Source organism: Myotis nattereri (assembly GCF_964212035.1).
Source record: "Myotis nattereri genome assembly, chromosome: 18".
Lineage (NCBI taxonomy): Eukaryota > Metazoa > Chordata > Mammalia > Chiroptera > Vespertilionidae > Myotis > Myotis nattereri.
The window spans coordinates 16,304,053-16,321,570 of NC_138093.1; positions in this window are offsets into that span (position 1 = coordinate 16,304,053).

The window sequence follows — 17,518 nt, forward strand, 5'->3', positions numbered from 1 at the left end:
AGGCTCCTGTCACCATGGAGGGTGCGCAAGGCCCCTCATCCCCAGGCCTGGGCCCTGCCCCCATCTCCCTCACCCCAGAGCCAGGGAGGAGCAATCTCCCCCCGCCCCCCAGCCCCATCACTTTCAATCACCTGCCCAGCTCCTGCAATAACCCACGTTCCCCACAGCTCCTCGGGGCTAATGGCATGGCTGCCTCATGTCCCTGGGTGCACAGCTCTCCCTGCACGGTGATTCAATCTGGGTCTTATCACCCCTAGGCCTAGCCCAATGGTGTCTGCCTCTTGTCCAGGCTGGTTAGTGCTAATGGAGGTCTGACCAGGGCTGCAGGCTGATTGATGGGAGGCCTGGCCGCTGAGGGCAAGTTCGCAGGCCTCCTCTCCTGCCCTGGGGTGGGCGGGCGGGCTGGTGCTACACACCCCAGTGAGGGAGGCTTCAAGCAGGTGGAGTCATTGGGAGGAGGAGGGGTGGGAACCTGGAGGGAAAAACAGGGGGGAATAGATCTGGCAGGTGAGCCTAGGGACAGAGAGACGGTGCAGACAGATGGGGACAGGACCTACAGGTGTGGAGACATGTGGAGACTGCAGAGAGAGACAGCAAACAGAGTGGAGAGAGACATACACACGTGGGTGGACAGAGGAGGGACAGAGAGACAGATGAGTGGACAGCAGCGGAATCAGAGTGTCCTGGAGAACAGCATGGACTCCCGGGCACTTTATCTCACCTGCACTCCCACCCTCCGCGCCTCTTCTGCCCCTTGAGCCTCTCTTCAGGGCTGGGAGGTGCAGTGTGTGTGTGTGGGGGGGGGGGCCAGGTGGGGGGGCTACCAGCCTTGGAGACTCTGTGTTAGGCTCAGGGTTCTGAGTTTCAGCCGACGTTGAACAGGACTGAAGTAGAGGGGATGGAGGGCAGATAGCAGAAGGGACCTGCCAGGGCACGGGTAGCATTTCCAAGGTCAAGAGCCTCAGAGACTTAAAATCACAGCTGGGGGTCTTGCTGGAAAAGCTGGGCAGGTGAGGTGAGGGGTTCACTCTGGGAGAGCCTGGGGAAGGAGCTGGGCAGCTGTTATCTATCTGGGAACAGGAGCTGAAGCCGGTCACTCCGCCCCCTTCAGGCCATCTGGGCCCAGAGCCTTGTCCTGGGTGGTGAAGAGGGGGGCTAGCACCCACATTACCAGCTTCACTGATGGACATGCAGCATAGCCACAGACACTGGCCAAGCCCACACAGCCAGGCACACACACACACAGCCCTCCCCCTCACCCAGAGCTGGGGGGTTGGCACCCCCCGCCCCCACACCCTATTGTGATGCACGCCCCCTCCCTGTTAGTTACCTCCTGGCTGTGCCAAGTCCATTAGCTGCATCCCCCCCCCCCCAGCCACACACACACACACACACACACACACACACACACACACACACCAGGAGCTGAGCACCAGCGGAGATGGATCAATGGAATGGGACCCTGAGGACCCAGGGGGAGCTGGGACAGGACCTGAGGCTGTGGGAATCAGACACCTGGGTCCTCTGGACCTGGAATTCCCCCCCACCCCCCGCCCCCGCATCCAGCTCTTCCTCTCAGAAATGCTGTCCTGGAGGGAAGGCAGAGGCTCAGAAAGGGTGGTGGGCACTGCCAGGCACCCAGCATCCAGGACAGAACTCAGAATGCCTCTCTCTAAGGAAGCTCCTGCCAGCTCCCCCACACCGACTCTGAAGAGAAGGACTCGGTGCAGAAGCCAGGGGCTCCCCAGCCCCCCACATGGGGAGTTTCTCTAAAGAAGCCAGGGGCTCCCCAGCCCCCCACATGGGGACAGTTTCCCTAAAGAAGCCAGGGGCTCCCCAGCCCCCCACATGGGGAGTTTCTCTAAAGAAGCCAGGGGCTCCCCAGCCCCCCACATGGGGAGTTTCTCTAAAGAAGCCAGGGGCTCCCCATCCTGCCCCCTCTCCTGCCCCAGAGGGCGGACAGTCCTTCCTAGGCAGCCTGGCTTCCTTCCTGTCCTGCTCCCTCAGGGCTGGATCCCGACAGGAGGGCAGAGCTTCTGCTCTGGTTTCCAGAAACAGTGTGGGCAAAGCGCTGGGCAGCCTGGGTAGAGAATGTCCTGAGCCCCCTGGGACCCTCAAGGTACAAAGGGTTCCCAGAGAGAAGTCCAGTCTCCGTGGGCCCTGGGCGCTCTAACTACCAGCTGGAGAGAGCCCCTCTGGCCAAATTCCTAAAGTGAAGTGTCCTTGAACAGGCTGCTGGGGAGGAGGAAGTGAGCCCGGGAGGAGCCAGGACTCGGGAATCCTGACTTTCAGCGACTGCCAGGAGGACCCACCAGGCAGCCGAGCTCCCCCACTGCCCTTTCCCGGGAATGAGGTGACTCCATTACTTGGAGCACCAGTCCCCTCCCAGACTGTCTCTCTCTGTCCCCCACCCCCAACCCAGCTCTGACAGCCTGTCCTGCTAAGATGGAAAAGTTTGAGCAGCGTTGGCTCTGGGGCACTGGGGAGGAGAAAGGCCTGGAGCCAGGAAGGACAGAGACAGACAGGGCCAGAGCTGCAGGCGGGGCCTTCAGAGGGGCCCAGAGCAGAGGAACAGACTGTGCATGCAGAGGACACAGGGCAAAAGGGAGAGAGCGCAGGTGCAGAAGGGCAGAGCCCAGGGCAATACTCTGAGCCCACCTCCCGCTAAATGGGGTGCCTCCCGCTAGTTCCTGGCCTGGCTTCCCTGGAGGTGACCTCTGGACTCTGGAGTCAGAGTGCCTGGTTCTGCACTTACCAGCTGTGTGATGTCAAGCAAGTTACTCAACCTTTCTGTGCCGTAGTGTCCTCTACAAAGTGGGGGGTGAGAATAGCACTAACCTCGTCAGGTTATGAGGTTTAAACAAGTCTCCTGTGTAGAGCTTCTGCAACGGGGCCTGGCCTGCACTCTTTCCCACTCCTCCTCCTCCATTTCCCTTCTCCTCTGTCCTACTCCCAGTCCAGGCCCCAGCCCTGGTCTTTGGAGAAGTGGCAGGACAGGCGGGCCGGGGTATATTTTGGGGGGATTGGGCTCCCAAAAGAGAAGCTCGTGCCCCCTGATTCCAACCACCCCCTCCAGCTGCAGCTGCTTGGGAGAGGACTTGCCTGGTGGGGAGTGTGAGGTGAGGAGGGGCTGCAGGTCCCTGGGCTGCCCCAACAGACCCTGTGGGAGGAAGAGCCCAGGTACTGCTGGGAGGGCAGGGCCAGAGCGCCCCCTCTGGCCCCCCCCATCAATTCCAGTCCCCTGACGCCCTGATTTTTCCCAGTGGGAACTTGCCTCCCAGCTCACCTCCTCCAGGGAGCCCTCATGGATTAGACGTGGATTTGGTACACTCGTAGGTGCTTCCCAGGTCACAAACCCTCAGACTCTCAGGTCTCCAATGCGTCCACCCAGGAGTGGGAAAGATCTTCCGAGGCTTCTCTCCCTAATCCCCATGGCCTCCCATTCCTGAGTGTTAGGAAGTCCTTCCTGCTATCTCCCTCCAGCTTCCTACCTGGATCTGAAGGGGTTAGTCAGCTCCAGCCCCCCCTCCCCGCCCCCCACCACTGCAGGTCCCAGCTGCCTGGGGCCTGTGGTCAGAGCTAATGTAGGTGAGAGTTAGCGGACAAGAAGGGATAGAGTTATTAGCGTCTTTATCTTTGAGGAGTATCGATTGTGGGGTCTCCAGGCTCGCTTGGTCTTATAACGGGGCTCACGGGGGTGATGGGAGGGGCTCAGGAGATCCTCCTGGAACCTATGGCCCCTGTAGTGGGTGGGAGCAGGGCTGCTGGGTCTTCTCAAAGGAGGACACAGGGAGACAGACACATGTGGGAGGCAAGGGCTCCGGGAAGGCAGAGGGACTGAGAGGGGAGCTGGGTTTGTTATCCTGGGCAAGGCGCACACACTGGGGGGGCGGGGCGGGGCAGACAGCTGAGGTGGGCGTGGCTTGGTGTCATTTCACTCCACTTTGCTTTAATAGATGCACACTCATGTGCGTGTGCGTGAGAGAGAGACAGAGACAGAGAGACAGAGAATGCTAGAGAGATTCAAAATGGCAGCACAAGCGGGGAGAAGGCATGGATCCCTCCTCCCAAGGCTCATCTATATGCAAGTGACCCCCAACCTCCCCCCACGGAGGCGGCCTCCACAGACTCTTGGATGCTCTGTGCCCCTAGCCTGTGCCTCTCCAGGCAGCCATCTCAGCACGTGGTGGTGGTGGCACCTCACGGGGGAGCATGTCCCCTTCTCACCCCCAGGGTGACTGGCCCCAGAGCGTCTGGTTTTGTGTTTGACAGTCCTGTGTGAAGGTTTGTGCAAACTTGGCTCTCTGCATGCGTCTGTGCAGATCCCCATCCCCAAGAAGGGATGTAGGCAGGGGCGGGCGCAGGGCCCTGGCCCCTTCCCAGCCAGAGGTTCTCCAGCTCCGGGCTGACCGCTGCTTCCCGGATGGAGCTGGGGATGGAGCTTGGGCTGCAGAAAGTCTCCACGGGGTGAGCACCTCAGAGAGGGAGGTATGGGGGTGCTAGAAGGACATGACCGCCCCTCCTTCTCCATCCCTCCCTCCCTCCCTTCCTCCCTCCCTCCCTTCCGCTGGATTCCTCTCTTCCTCTCTTTTCCTTCGGAAGTTGGGAGGAGGGGGCAGGAGTGGCTTCTTGGGCAGGGGGTCAGGCCCAGTGCCTTCTGCCCCAGAGGAGCGACTTTCCCTCTGCGGCTGGAGGAGCGGTAATTAATGACGGGGAGGCCAGGAGGGGAGTGTGTTCAGGGCTAATGTTGGTATTAATGAGGGGCCGGTCCCTAGTGAGGGATAGGATTCAGCTGGGGCACTGTGTGTGCGTGTGTGTGTGTGCGCGCGTGCGTGTGTTTGTGTGTGTGTGTGCGCGTGCGTGCGTGTGTTTGTGTGTGTGCGTGTGTGCGCGCGTGCGTGTGTTTGTGTGTGTGTGTGTGTGTGTGGTGGGGGCTATGGGGAACCAGGACTCCTGATGTATCCAGTCCCCTCCCTCCCCACAGGGCCCCAGCACCCCACCCGTTGCCTTTGTTTTTCTGGAAGTCCCTCCTGCCATCTGCCTTCCAGCCTCCTGCGGAGGGAGGGCCAGGATCCCTCCCCAAGTCCAAGTCCACCCTGGCTGTGGGAGTGGGCAGCCCCCTCACCCTTCCTCAGTCCTTATTGTGGGCAGGGGAAGGGGGGACGCATTAGGTGATTCCCAAGGCTGTCAGCCCTGCTAATTGCCTCTCAACCTTCCCCTCATCACCAGGGCGCCCCCCACGAACTCCATTAGCCTCCCTTTCCCCTGATAGCCCCTAAATCAGCCCCAATTACTCACAGGAGGGGGGTAGGGACTGAGCTGTGATTACAGCTAGAGTGGAGGGGTGAGGGATGGGAGCTTGAGTGCCAGGAAGGCTGGTGGGCAGGCTGTAGGCGGGGCTGGGAGGGGGAGAGGAGGGGATGGGGGCCTGTGGGCAGATCCAGGCCAGGGACCACTAGGGGCAGGGACTGAGAGCTGGAAATAGGGAGGGGAGGCCAGGTGGAAGGTGGGCAACTGGGATTATAGCTTGTGTTTTAGCCCCCCCCCCAACATACACTTAAGACCCAGGAGAGTTAGGGAGTGGGTCATCCTGACCATTGGCGTCATTGCCAAGCGCTTATGCCAAGCTTGGCTGGAGAGGCAGGGGTGGCAGCAGGGATCTCTATCCCAGTGGTTCTCAACCTTTCTGGCCCTTTAAATACAGTTCCTCATGTTGTGACCCAACCATAAAATTATTTTCGTTGCTACTTCGTAACTGTAATGTTGCTACTGTGATGAATCGTAATGTAAACATCTGATATGCAGGATGGTCTTGGGCGACCCCTGTGAACGGGTCGTTCAACCACCAAAGGGGTCGCGACCCACAGGTTGAGAACCGCTGCTCTATCCTTTCAGGCTTTCCTGAGAGGACCTGCTGTTCCTTTCAGCTCTCACCAGGGCAGCCACCCTCCCCCTGCCCATGTCCTGGTGAGCGCATCTAGTGGGACTGCAGCTGAGACAGGTGGGGTGTGAGGTGAATTGTATATTCAGGAGAGAGACCAGCCTCGTGCTCAACTTTCAGCCACTCTTTCCAAGTGGGATCAGGGAGCCCCCTCCAGCCCTCTCTAATTCCTTCAGGGCAGCTGCCTCTAGGACAGTGATGGCGAACCTATGACACGCGTGTCAGAGGTGACACGCAAACTCATTTCTTTGGTTGATTTTTCTTTGTTAAATGGCATTTAAATATATAAAATAAATATCAAAAATATAAGTCTTTGTTTTACTATGGTTGCAAATATCAAAAAATTTCTATATGTGACACGGCACCAGAGTTAAGTTAGGGTTTTTCAAAATGCTGACACGCCGAGCTCAAAAGTTTCGCCATCACTGCCCTAGGACTTGTCAGCAACCCCCTCCCATGCTAGAGGAAAGAGACACCCACACCTTGCCCCCTAGCTCCCCTCTGTGGGCACCTTACTGTGTTCTGAGCCCACACACTCCTTGGCACCCCTGCTGGTCCAAGCCATCATCACTGCTCACCTGGGTCCGTGCAGTGGCCTCCTCACTGGTCTTTCTGCCGCCACCATGTTCCCTAGAACCCATTCTGAACACAGCGGTAATTCTTGTAGAACCTGGGTGGCATCACGTCCCTCATTTGTTCAAAATCCTCTAGGGCAGTGGTCCTCAACCTTCTGGCCCTTTAAATTCAGTTCCTCATGTTGTGACCCAGCCATAAAATTATTTTTCGTTGCTACTTCATAACTGTCATGTTGCTACTGTTATGAATCATAATGTAAATATCTGATATGCAGGATGGTCTTAGGCGACCCCCGTGAAAGGGTCGTTCGACCGCCAAAGGGGTCGCGACCCACAGGTTGAGAACCGCTGCTCTAGTGGCTTCCCCTCTGAGGCAGCACAGACGCTATAGCCGGCCACAGCTGACAAGGTCCTGCAGGATCTGACCCCCATCACACCTCTGTCCTCAACATCTCTTACCAAGTTCTCCTCACTCACGGCTCCCAGGCCCCTAACAGGTCTTTGAACATGGCACATGCTCTGGCTGCAGGGCTTTGTACTTGCTCTTCCCCCCAACACCTGTGTGCCCCCCTTCACCTCCTTTAGGCCTTCACCTTTTCAGCAAGGCTTTCCTTGACCACTTTTCCACACTGCACCCCCAGCACCCCTATCCTCTTCCTATGTTTTGTTTTTCTGTATTTTTCATGATCAGACTTACCATCATCTAAGGTGTCAGTTTATTTAGCATCTCTCCACCAGCACCACCCCTAGAATGTAAGCCTTATATTTTACTTCCCATATTTGGGAAGAGGTTTTTGTCTGTTTCACTCATAGCTGTAGCCCCAATGCCTGCACATAGTAGGTTCTCAACAAATCTATTCAATGAATGAATAATTGATCCTCCCCCACTAGCATGTGAGCGCTTTGAAGAAGGAAACCTTTATTTCTTCCCTAAATAAGTCATTAAACATAGACATCTTAAAAGAGTTAAGTTAGCCTGGCCAGTGTGGCTCAGTGGTTGAGCTTCAATCCATGAACCAAGACGTCACCGGGTTTGATCTCCAGTCAGGGCACATGCCCAGGTTACAGGCTTGATCCCCAGCAGAGGGCGTGCGGGAGGCAGCCGATTGATGATGTTTCTCTCTCGTTGCTGTTTCTATCTTTCTATCCCTCTCCCTTCCTCTCTCTCTAAAAATCAATAAAAACTTTTTTTTTTTTAAAAAGTTAGTAGTTGTCATTAACATCATCAACTCATTTTCTCTGTATCCTGGACATCAGGTAACTACAAAGTGAATACTTGTGGAACAAAAGCATGAATGAGGACCTTGAGTCCCCTGGTACTTCCCTCGGTCCTTCTGGCTATAGGACTGGACCCAGGAGCATGTTGGGGTCCAGACTGCTGGAGGAGCATTGCAGAGTGGCATCCATGCCCTATAATGTCCATGGAGCACTCACTTTGTGCCAGGCCCTGGGATTGCAAAGATGACTTCAACCTGGCCCCAGTCTGTGAAGAACTCAGAGTATAGGGAGAGAAGCAAGTGAGACTTTCATATGCAGGTGGGGTGGGAGGGAGACGCAGAGGCTGGGAACACTCCCAGAGAAAGGGCAGTTGAGCTGAGTGTGAAGGATGAGAACAAGTGAGCCAGGTGAAGGCAGGGAGGAGCTCAGGTTCCTCTTCTCGGATCCTTAGTCTCTTCCCTTTTGCCCCTTGAAGGTGATGGATCACGACTTTCAAGGTCCCTCTGGCTTTTGACATGCTGCAACTCTATGGTCTTTGGCCTCCGGACCCTGGAGCTATGCGCTGGCTTCTGCTGCCCCCTGCTGGAGACTGTTGGTGGCACAACAGCTAACCTTACCTTTTCCTTTCCTTCCTTTCCCAAAGTGGCCAACACCATCCAATGCGCCACCCCCGCTCCAAAAAAAAAAAACCTCCCACCTCTCCAATAAGAAATTAAACAACACTTGCTTATCTCTCACATAGAAAATATTCTCAGTACATATTATTTTTTAAAATCTTTATTGTTGAGAGTATTACAGATTCTGCCCCCATCATTGGCCCCCTCCACCTGGTTCCCACCCTACCCCAGGCCTTCACCACCCTATTGTCTATGTCCATGGGTAATGCATATATGCATATAGGATCTTTGGTTAATCTCTTCCTGCCCCCCTCTTCCTCTGAGATTCGTCAGTCTGTTCCATGTTTCCATGCCTCTGGTTCTATTTTATTCATTATTTTATTTTTTTCATTAGATTCCTTGTTCATGTATTTTGATTTTTATCAATTATTGATAGATATGTATTTATTGCCATTTTATTGTTCATTTTTCTTCTTCTTCTTCTTCTTCTCCTTCTTCTTCTTCTTCCTTGCTGTTCTTAAAGAATATCCTTCAACATTTCATGTAGTACTGATTTGCTGATGATGAACTCCTTTAGCTTTTTCTTATCTGCAAAGTTCTTTATCTGCCCTTCAATTCTGAATGATAGCTTTGCTGGGTAGAGTAATATTGGTTGTAGGTCCTTGCTATTCATCACTTTGAGTATTTCTTGCCTCTCCCTTCTGGCCTGCAAAGTTTCTGTTGAGAAATCAGCTGACAGTCACATGGGCGCTCCCTTGTAGGTAACTAACTGCTTTTCTCTTTATGCTTTTAAGATTCTCTCTTTGTCTTTAGCCCTTGGCATTTTAATTATGATGTATTTTGGTGTAGGCCTCTTTGGGTTCCTCTTGTTTAGGACTCTCTGGATTCCTGGATGTGTAAGTCTATTTCTTTCACCAGGTAGGGGAAGTTTTCTGTCATTATTTCTTCAAATAGATTTTCAATATCTTGCTCTCTCTCTTTTCCTTCTGGCACCCCCTCCCCCAGAAGTTGTCCCAGAGGCTCCTTACACTATCTTCATATTTTTGGATTCTTTTTTCTTTTTTGATCTTCTGATTGGGTGTTTTTGTTTTGTTTTTGCTTCCTCATATTTCAAGTTGTTTATTGAGTCTCAGAATCCTCTACTCTCAACCTTCTGTTGAATCCCTGTAATATATTCTTTATTAGTGCTTTGTAATTCTTCATAATTACTATGTCTTTTCTCAAGCTGTTGAGCATCTTTGCCATCATTATTCTGAACTCTATGTCTGGTAAATTTCTTATCTCCATTTCATTTAGCTCTTCTTCTGGAGAATTATCTTGTTCTTTCTATTGGGGATTGTTTTTTGTCTCCCATTTTGGCTGCTTGTTTGGATTTGGGTTTATGTATTAGATAGATCTGCTATGCCTCCCAATCTCTGGCGCCGGACAGCATCAGACACTTTCTGACTGACCCTGAGTACTCTGTTTGGTGCTGTCAGCAATCCATAGCTTGTGGCTCCCTCTGCTGGGCTGGGTGCCTTTGGAAAGGATCAAGACGTACACCAGGATCTGCTTTTCCTAACCCAGGCCCAAAAGAAGACCAGTCCAAGACCCAAAGCCTCCAGAGATCCGCCTCTGCCTGCAGTCTGATTGTTATTCTCAGTCTTAACTTGCTTGAGACTATAGACCACAGGATGGGGCAAGAGGTCTTCCAACAGGGTGGGGCAACTGCCTTCTCCCCGGGCAAAAGCCACCTGGATAGCAAAGGTCCTCAGAGAAAGATGTTCTCCGCAGCATGAGAGAACGGCTCAGCACAGGTAACTGGGATGCCTGCCCTCTGAGCTCCAACCTCAGGGCCCCCAAACCTGGACTCTCCTCACGCAGCTTCAGTCCACTCTGCCCTCCCTCTGCTGGAGCCCAAGATGCGTGGCTGCACATAACATTTTGTGCATGAACTCTTTAAGAGGGTGCCTGCATTTCCAGCCATCTCTCGCTGTCAGACAGCAACCCTGCTGCTTTTCACAGCCAGATGTTCTGTGGGCTCCTTGATCAGTTCTGGTTTTCAGGGCTGGGGAGCCCAGCTTGGGGTTTAGACCCCAGAGTTCTCCGTGGGAACCTCTACTGCTGAGCTATTCCTCCGGACCTTCAGCTGCTGTCTGTGGGAGCCCGGCCAGCCCTTTCGCGCCTCGGCACTTCCCACCAGCCTCTATGCGGTCTCCACTTTCCGTCCTTGGTTATCAGGGTTCTCTCCAGCGAGTCTTCAGTGGATTTTTCAAGGTGACTTTTCTGTACTTTAGTTGTATTTACAATTTGGTCCTGGGAGAGTGTCCTTGTAGCTTCCACTTACTCTGCCGCCATTTTTAATCTCTTTCTCGATACATATTATTGACAAAGGACTTAAAACCAGACTACATAAAGAATTTATAACCATTATAACCCAGCAATCCCACTCCTAAGTAGCTACTAAGATAAAGAAACATGTATGTCCACACAAGCTTTTACGCAAATGTTCATGGTAACCTTATTCATAGTATCTTCAAATTGAAAAACAAAACAAAACAGTGCCCACCAACTGGTGTAAAGATAAAACAAATTGGGGTAAATTCATACAATGGAATGCCACTCAGCAATAGCAGCAACAAACTACTGAAAAGCCGTACAGTGAGTGAAAGGCGCCAGCTAGGCACAGATGTGCAAATATTGTATGAACCATTTATGTAAATTCTAGGACAAACAAATCTACAGTAATGAAAAGCAGATCAGGGATTTCATAGGGCTGGTTTGGGGAGGTGAGATGGAGTTGGGGTGCAGTGTTATCTGCAAAGGGCCAGAAGGAAGTTTTGGGGGGAAGGGAGTGTGGTTTTTAAAAAAATATTTTTTATTGATATCAGAGAGGAAGGGGGAGATAGAAACATCAGTGATGAGAGAGAATCATTGATCAGCTGCCTCCTGCACACCCGTGGGATTGAACCTGCAACCCGGGCATGTACCCCGACCGGGAATCCATGACCTCCTGGTTCATAGGTTGATGCTCACCCCCTGAGCCATGGCTGGCCGGGCTTGTTTTTTTAATTTTTATTGGACTGGTGGTTACACAGGTGAACACATTTGCCCAAACTCATCAAACTAAGTGAAATGAGCCAGACACAAAAGGACAAATTTGTATAACTCCACATTTTAGGTACTTCAAGGAGTCAAATTCAGGGGCTGTGGGAGGAGGAGTGGGGAGTTACCGTTTAATAGGGACAGAGTTTCCATTTGGGATGACGGAAAAGCTCTGGAGACGGGTGGTGATGATGGCTGTTGCACTGAACTGTACGCTTAAAATGTTTAAAATGGTAGATTTTATGTTTTGCATATTTTACCACAATAAGAAAAATCTAAAAAACCATCATCGAAGTGTGCGCTTTTACGTGGGTACTTTTCCCTCATATATCTATTATACCTCAACAATATAAAGTTGATCTTTAAGAGCCGCCAAGGAGGAGCGTGCCTGTCTTGCTCTTCCTGAAGGATCGCAGACTTTCCTGTCGCAGGCAGCGGTCTGCCCTGTCATCAGACTGACCGCAGGCCTCGCTTCAGATTCTGCGTCTGCCACTCACTGGTGTTCTAACCACTCGGGCGCGGGCCCCGTCATGTGCATGCAGCAGTCTCGCTTTTAGGATGAGATGAAGCCGTGCACTTAGAGGGCGGGTGATGAGGGCAAATGTTACCAAACTGTCTTTGTCCCCCAGAGGGCGACTGAGAAGGGAAAGGTGCGCTAGGACGGGCGGGGGCAGGTTGCCGACCTCCGGAGCGAGCACATGCGCCCGGCCAGGTCCGTCGGGCGGGCTGTGCAGGTGGCCGCCCGCCGCCAGGTAGCGCCCGGCCGAGGCCGCGGACCAGGAGCTTTCCAGCATCGCACCTGCCCAGGCGGTGTCTGGGGGCGACCGGAGGGGAGAGCCTTCCCCCTGCCGCCTTCCCTGCTGGTCCTGACCGGGGTCACGGTGCGATCTCACCGACCCTCCTCCGCCAGCCCACTCTGCAGACTGGAAGGCTGAGGTCCGAGAGGTGCAGCCGGGAGCCCCGGCCGCCCAGCCGGCGGGGGGCTGCTCTCCCGTTCTCATCCCGGTCTGCTGCTCCGGTCCGGTCCGGTCCGGTCCGGTCCGCCTGCCGGGGCCTCTCAGTCCCACCCCAACGCCGCTTTCCCCCACCCGGGCTCTCTGGGCTCCCGGCTTCCTTGTGAAAACTTCCTGCCGCGGCGCGGCCCGAGTCCCACCTCCTTCCTGCCCCCCGCCCCTCCGCTCTCCCCGCCCTGCCGGCCACAGCCTTCGGCTCCCGCCGCCCCGCAGTTGGGCTGGGGCTGCACGCGGGGACCCTCGTCCCGTCCTCCTCCCTGGCGCCCCGCCCCAGGCCGGCAGAGAGGTCGGACCCCGGGCAGGTGAGTGACCGCGCCCCGCCCCGGGGAAGGGCGAGCGCACGCCGAGGTCCCGGCTGGGCTGGAGCCTGAGCCCCCTGGGCGGGGAGCGGGGACGCGGGAGGAAGAGATGCGAGTGGGGGGTTGCAGTAGAGGCCCCCGGGGACGGGTACCTGACAGCAAAGGAGGCTGCTGCGCCGGTGAGTCCAGGGCAGCCTCCCCCCGCCCCTCCCCGGGCTGCAGGGACAAGCACCGGGTCCTCTACTTGGCCGAAGGGAGCGGAGCGTCAAGGGCCCCGCAGGGGAGTCAGGCTGCTAAGCTGGAATCGCCACGCTGCTCCCGACCAGCTGTCGGACCTTGGTCAGGAGGCGTACGCTCCGAGCCTCAGTTTCTCTTTTCTAGACGCACAGCCTACCTCGTGGGGCGGTTGTTGGCTGGGAAGAGCAAAAGCATGTCCCCCGTCAGTGTTTATAATATCAGCGTGTGAGGAGGCTGTAGGGGAGGGAGGAGGTTGCAGGTTTCTGGCGCTCCGGGCTTTGCCTGTTTGGAGGACTTAGGAAGTCAACCGGAGGTCTAGGCACTGGGTCCTCAGAGGGCCCTGTGGGCTTGGGGTGATCTGAGGTAGTGCCAAAAGCAAGACGGGTGGGTGCGGCAGGTTCGGCTCCGGGAGACCCAGCAGGGCCAGCCCTCACCCCCACCTCCAGTGTCCAGTAGTAGACTCTCTGCTCTCCTGGCCTTTGATGAGTGGCCTCTCCCGGGGCCGGCCTGCGCTCCCCGTCCCCCGGGATGGGAACAGCTTGTGCTGGCCTGAGGTTCCCAGGATCAGCCAGACCTCAGCTCCAGGCAAGATTGGGCAAGGGGTCAGCTCTGGACCCTGGCCTAAGCTGGGCCTGGGCGGCAGGGAGCTGTTCTCTGAACCCCCTCCCACCCTAGTCCAGGATACAGGACCTGTGTGTGTGTGTGTGTGTGTGTGTGTGCGCGCGCGCGTGCACGTGAGCCAGGGTGTGGGCTCAGCTCTCCTGTCTCCTGCCATCTGTCCCCTGCTGCTGCCCCTCCCACTTTTGAGGTCTCCCCAAGTCTCCTCATCATACTTGCTGCTGCAGTGGGGGCTACCTTCTCTGCCACCGGGCAGCTGGCTTGGGGGCCAGGCTCACCTCTCTGCCTTCCTCTTTGCACTGGGAATGAAGCCGGTGGTTGGCATCAGTTTCTCCACTGCTCCCACCCCCCGCCATTCCCTATCAGACTTTCCCAGAAGAGGAAGCTCCAGGCAGCCCCATCCACCAATCGGAAACCTGGATAGAGATAGAGGTCACTGGGCTTCTGCCTGCCCCCCCCCCCCACCCCCACATCAACACGTGCTGCTGGGGAGGGAGCCGGGCCTGCACTGAGGTGCTCCCCAGCCGCTCCTTCCAGAAGCCTTGAGAGAGAGGACTCCTGGGAGACCGAGGGGTTCCAGGGCCCATCCTAACGGGAGGAGGGTGTTGGCTCCATTCTTGGCACATGAGCTTTGGGAGGAAGCCAGCAGGAGAAGGAAGAGGAGGCAGGGACAGAGAAAGAGATAGAGAGACATAAATATGGAAATAGAGAAAGAGCCTTAGAGACTCCCGGAAGCAACAAGGCTCAGAGCGGGTCGGGGGTGGAGGGGAGGCCAACTTAGAAAAACAGAGCAGAGACCCAGAGGAAGAACAAGGAGGGGAGACAGAGGAGAGACCGAGTCCGAGACCAAAAAGAAGCCACAGGGAGAGAAGGGCCTCAGAGGGGCTGCACAGGCTGGTCCAAGCCCAGTGACTCCGCGTTCTCACCTGGAGCAAACTCCTAACCTCCCGGGAATATTTCTTCACCTACAAAATGGAAGGCATAATAGCGCCTGCGATCTAGGATTGCTGAGAGGATGAAAAGCGAGGATCTAGCCCACAGTATACGTTTAACAAGGGATAGTGATTGGTATTGCCGCACCACATGTGGCAAGATAGAGGTTTCCAGAGAGGAACCGCATGTGGGGGGGCCTTAAGGCCTCCTGGGTCCCCTCTCCTGCCTCTACCCCCTCCCCCCCCCAGCCCCCGCAAGACGTGGCCTCGAGCCTCCTCCCTCTGTTTTGGAGGAGGTGTGGATGGACAGTGAGGGGACATTGCCCCTGGGCTACGGGTGACACTTCCTCCTCCCCAGGTGACTCAGTGCTTCACTGAGGAGCACTCATCCCATAGGAACTTGGAGGCCAGCCCTAAGGAATTCCTGCTGGAGGTCAAGGGGTCAGGTCTGGAGCTGCCTTTCACTTTGCAACAAAGGAAGTTCTTTCTGAAAGTCCACCTTCCGTTGTCTTGCCAATGCTGTGTCTTGAGGGCCCTGAAAGGAGGGCCCAGCTCCGCTGCCTGGTGAGCCAGGGAGAAGCCACAGCTCCCAACCCCTCTCCCTCGCTCCCATTCCCCACCAAGGAAGACCAAGTCTTACGGGAGAAGGAAGGATTTCGGGGCTAACCAGGGAGATGTGTGGTGACGGCTGGCCGGTGCCCGCACCCTGGGTGCATGCATGTAGGTGCTGGTGGTGCTGGGGATGCCGTGGAGAGGACGGTGGAGAAGGACGGTGGAGAAGGACCCTGACGCCTCACAGCTCCTGGGGGGAGACTTTCCGTAGCAAAAGCATAATGACTATGGGATGGGAGTGAACATCCAGGGGGCAGTCGCCGACACACTGATGGAGCGTAGGATAGGAATTAGATAGGAGGGGGGGGGGGTCCCAGACTCACAAACCAGCAATCGCAAGGGGGGTCTCATCACCTGACCGGTCCATCAGACTTGAGGTGTTCCAGGGGCTGTGAACTTCTGGATGGGCCTGGGATAGACCCACCTGCCCCCAGAGGAGGGATACTGGTACCAAGCCTTTGGCTGGGGTCTTGGGAAGTATTGACCCATGTCCAGTTTGGAGTTGGCCTTAGGCAAGAATTGGGGGAGAAGAACAGCCAGTTCACCTTTGGGCAGGGGGACTGGTCGCGGGGGGTGGGGGTGGGAGGGCTGTGGTGATGAGGGCAGGCAGGAATGGCTGAGGTCTGGAGCCACGGAAGGGGCTTCCTGGGTGAGGCCGGCCTGAAGGATGGGCAGGACCTGGGCATTTCAGAGGTGGCCTGGGCAGAGGCGGCAGTGTGGTGAGAGGCAGGTGGGGCAGCGGCTGAGCAGGGTGGTGGGAGCCCAGGGGCAGAGGCCCCGAGGCTGGACATCTGGTGGGGATCACCCCTTGGAGCCCTTTGCTGTGGTAGGGGGCGCATTAAGAGGGGCGCTGGCCAGAGCAGAGCGGCGCTCTCTGAGGGTACCTGGGGGTGGCGATGAGCACCCATTGGCGGTGGGCCAGAGGGGAGTTTTCCACTGGAAAGAGTGGCTCCCTGGCCCGTGTCGCCCCAGGGGTTACTGTCCACCCACTGCTTTGGTTTTTCAAGGGGATGTTGGTCCTGCAGTTGCCTCTGACAACCAGTCAGTCCTTGGGCAAATCATCCTACCCGAGACCCCACGTCTCACCGTGAAGTGGGGGTGACAGTCACTAGCACCTACGGGTGGTGGCGAGGGTGGGGACTGGCGCTGGCGCCAGCCTCCAGTAGGCGGGGAGGCGTTTGGTGAATCAGATCCCTGCAGTTTCCCTATTTCCTGATGAGTAAACAGGTCGGGCTGAGGACCCTCTAGCTTCTGTTTCCTGAGCCACAGAGAGCATAAGGCCAGCCCCTCACCCCTGCCCCCTTCCCGCCCCGCCTCTGGCACGAACATGAGCGTGCAGGCTTCCTGTCCCTCCATCCGGCAGACATGCCTGGTGTGCCGGCGGCCTGGCTTGGCTGGACATAGGAGGGGCTCTGAGCTCGCATGTGCAAGCGTGGGTGTGTGTGCACTGAGCGGCGTGTAGAGCTGGGTCGGGGCACATTCCTGTGTGGGAGGAAGGGGGAGTCTTCAGCCTGGATCTCACTGAGTGGAGAGGCCTGAGGGTTCCTCTCTCCATGGCAAAGATAAGTTAGGAAAGGGCACAGAGAAACAGACACAGACACTGGGAGAGAGACAGGAAGACAGGAGATTCAAGGCAGGGCAGCCTGGGCCCCAAGCTAAGGCGCATGGCTCAGTGAGCGGGTCGTGGCTGGAGTTCAGCGTCCGCCTCACAGTTGAGGGCAGGTTCCCTGGTGCAGTGACCATATTGTACCCGGCAGCCTTGGTGTGGGAGAGGAAGGAGAGGCCAAGAAACTGATGGAGGAAGGAAACCCTCACTGGGCCCTGGGACATGGGAGTTATTCTCCCACTTTACAGACAAGGAAGTGGAGGCTCACAGGGCTCAACTGCGCCTGAGGTCACATCGCCTGTGACAGAGAGAGAGGGAGAGAGAGAGGAAGAAGGGGCCAGCAGAACCACGCAAGGAGTTGGAGGTGGTTTTCAGGGTGAGGGCTGGGGAAGCAGAATCTAGCAACCTGCTGGTCAGTGCCTTTGGCCTGAGGAGGTATCTGGTGGTCAGCCCATGGTTCTGGGGGTTAGGTCTGGGGGATCAGGGCAGGCCCCCCCAGCCCCAGTTCCTCTCTTCCTGTCAGCATCTAGGGCCCTATTCCTATTCCTGATCATGCTGGGGGTTCTTCAGAAAAACACACAGCTGTTCCCGGAATTAACACTCGAAGGGTATGACAGTGCCAGGGGACGCGGTGGGTGCAGGGCTGAGGCAGCTGATGCTAACTGAGCTCATTGTATATGGGCTCTCAGCGCATTATCTGCGCTAACTCAGACTTCAGTCTGCCCAGCCACCCTACCAAGGGAAGAACTCTTCTCCTCCCCATGTT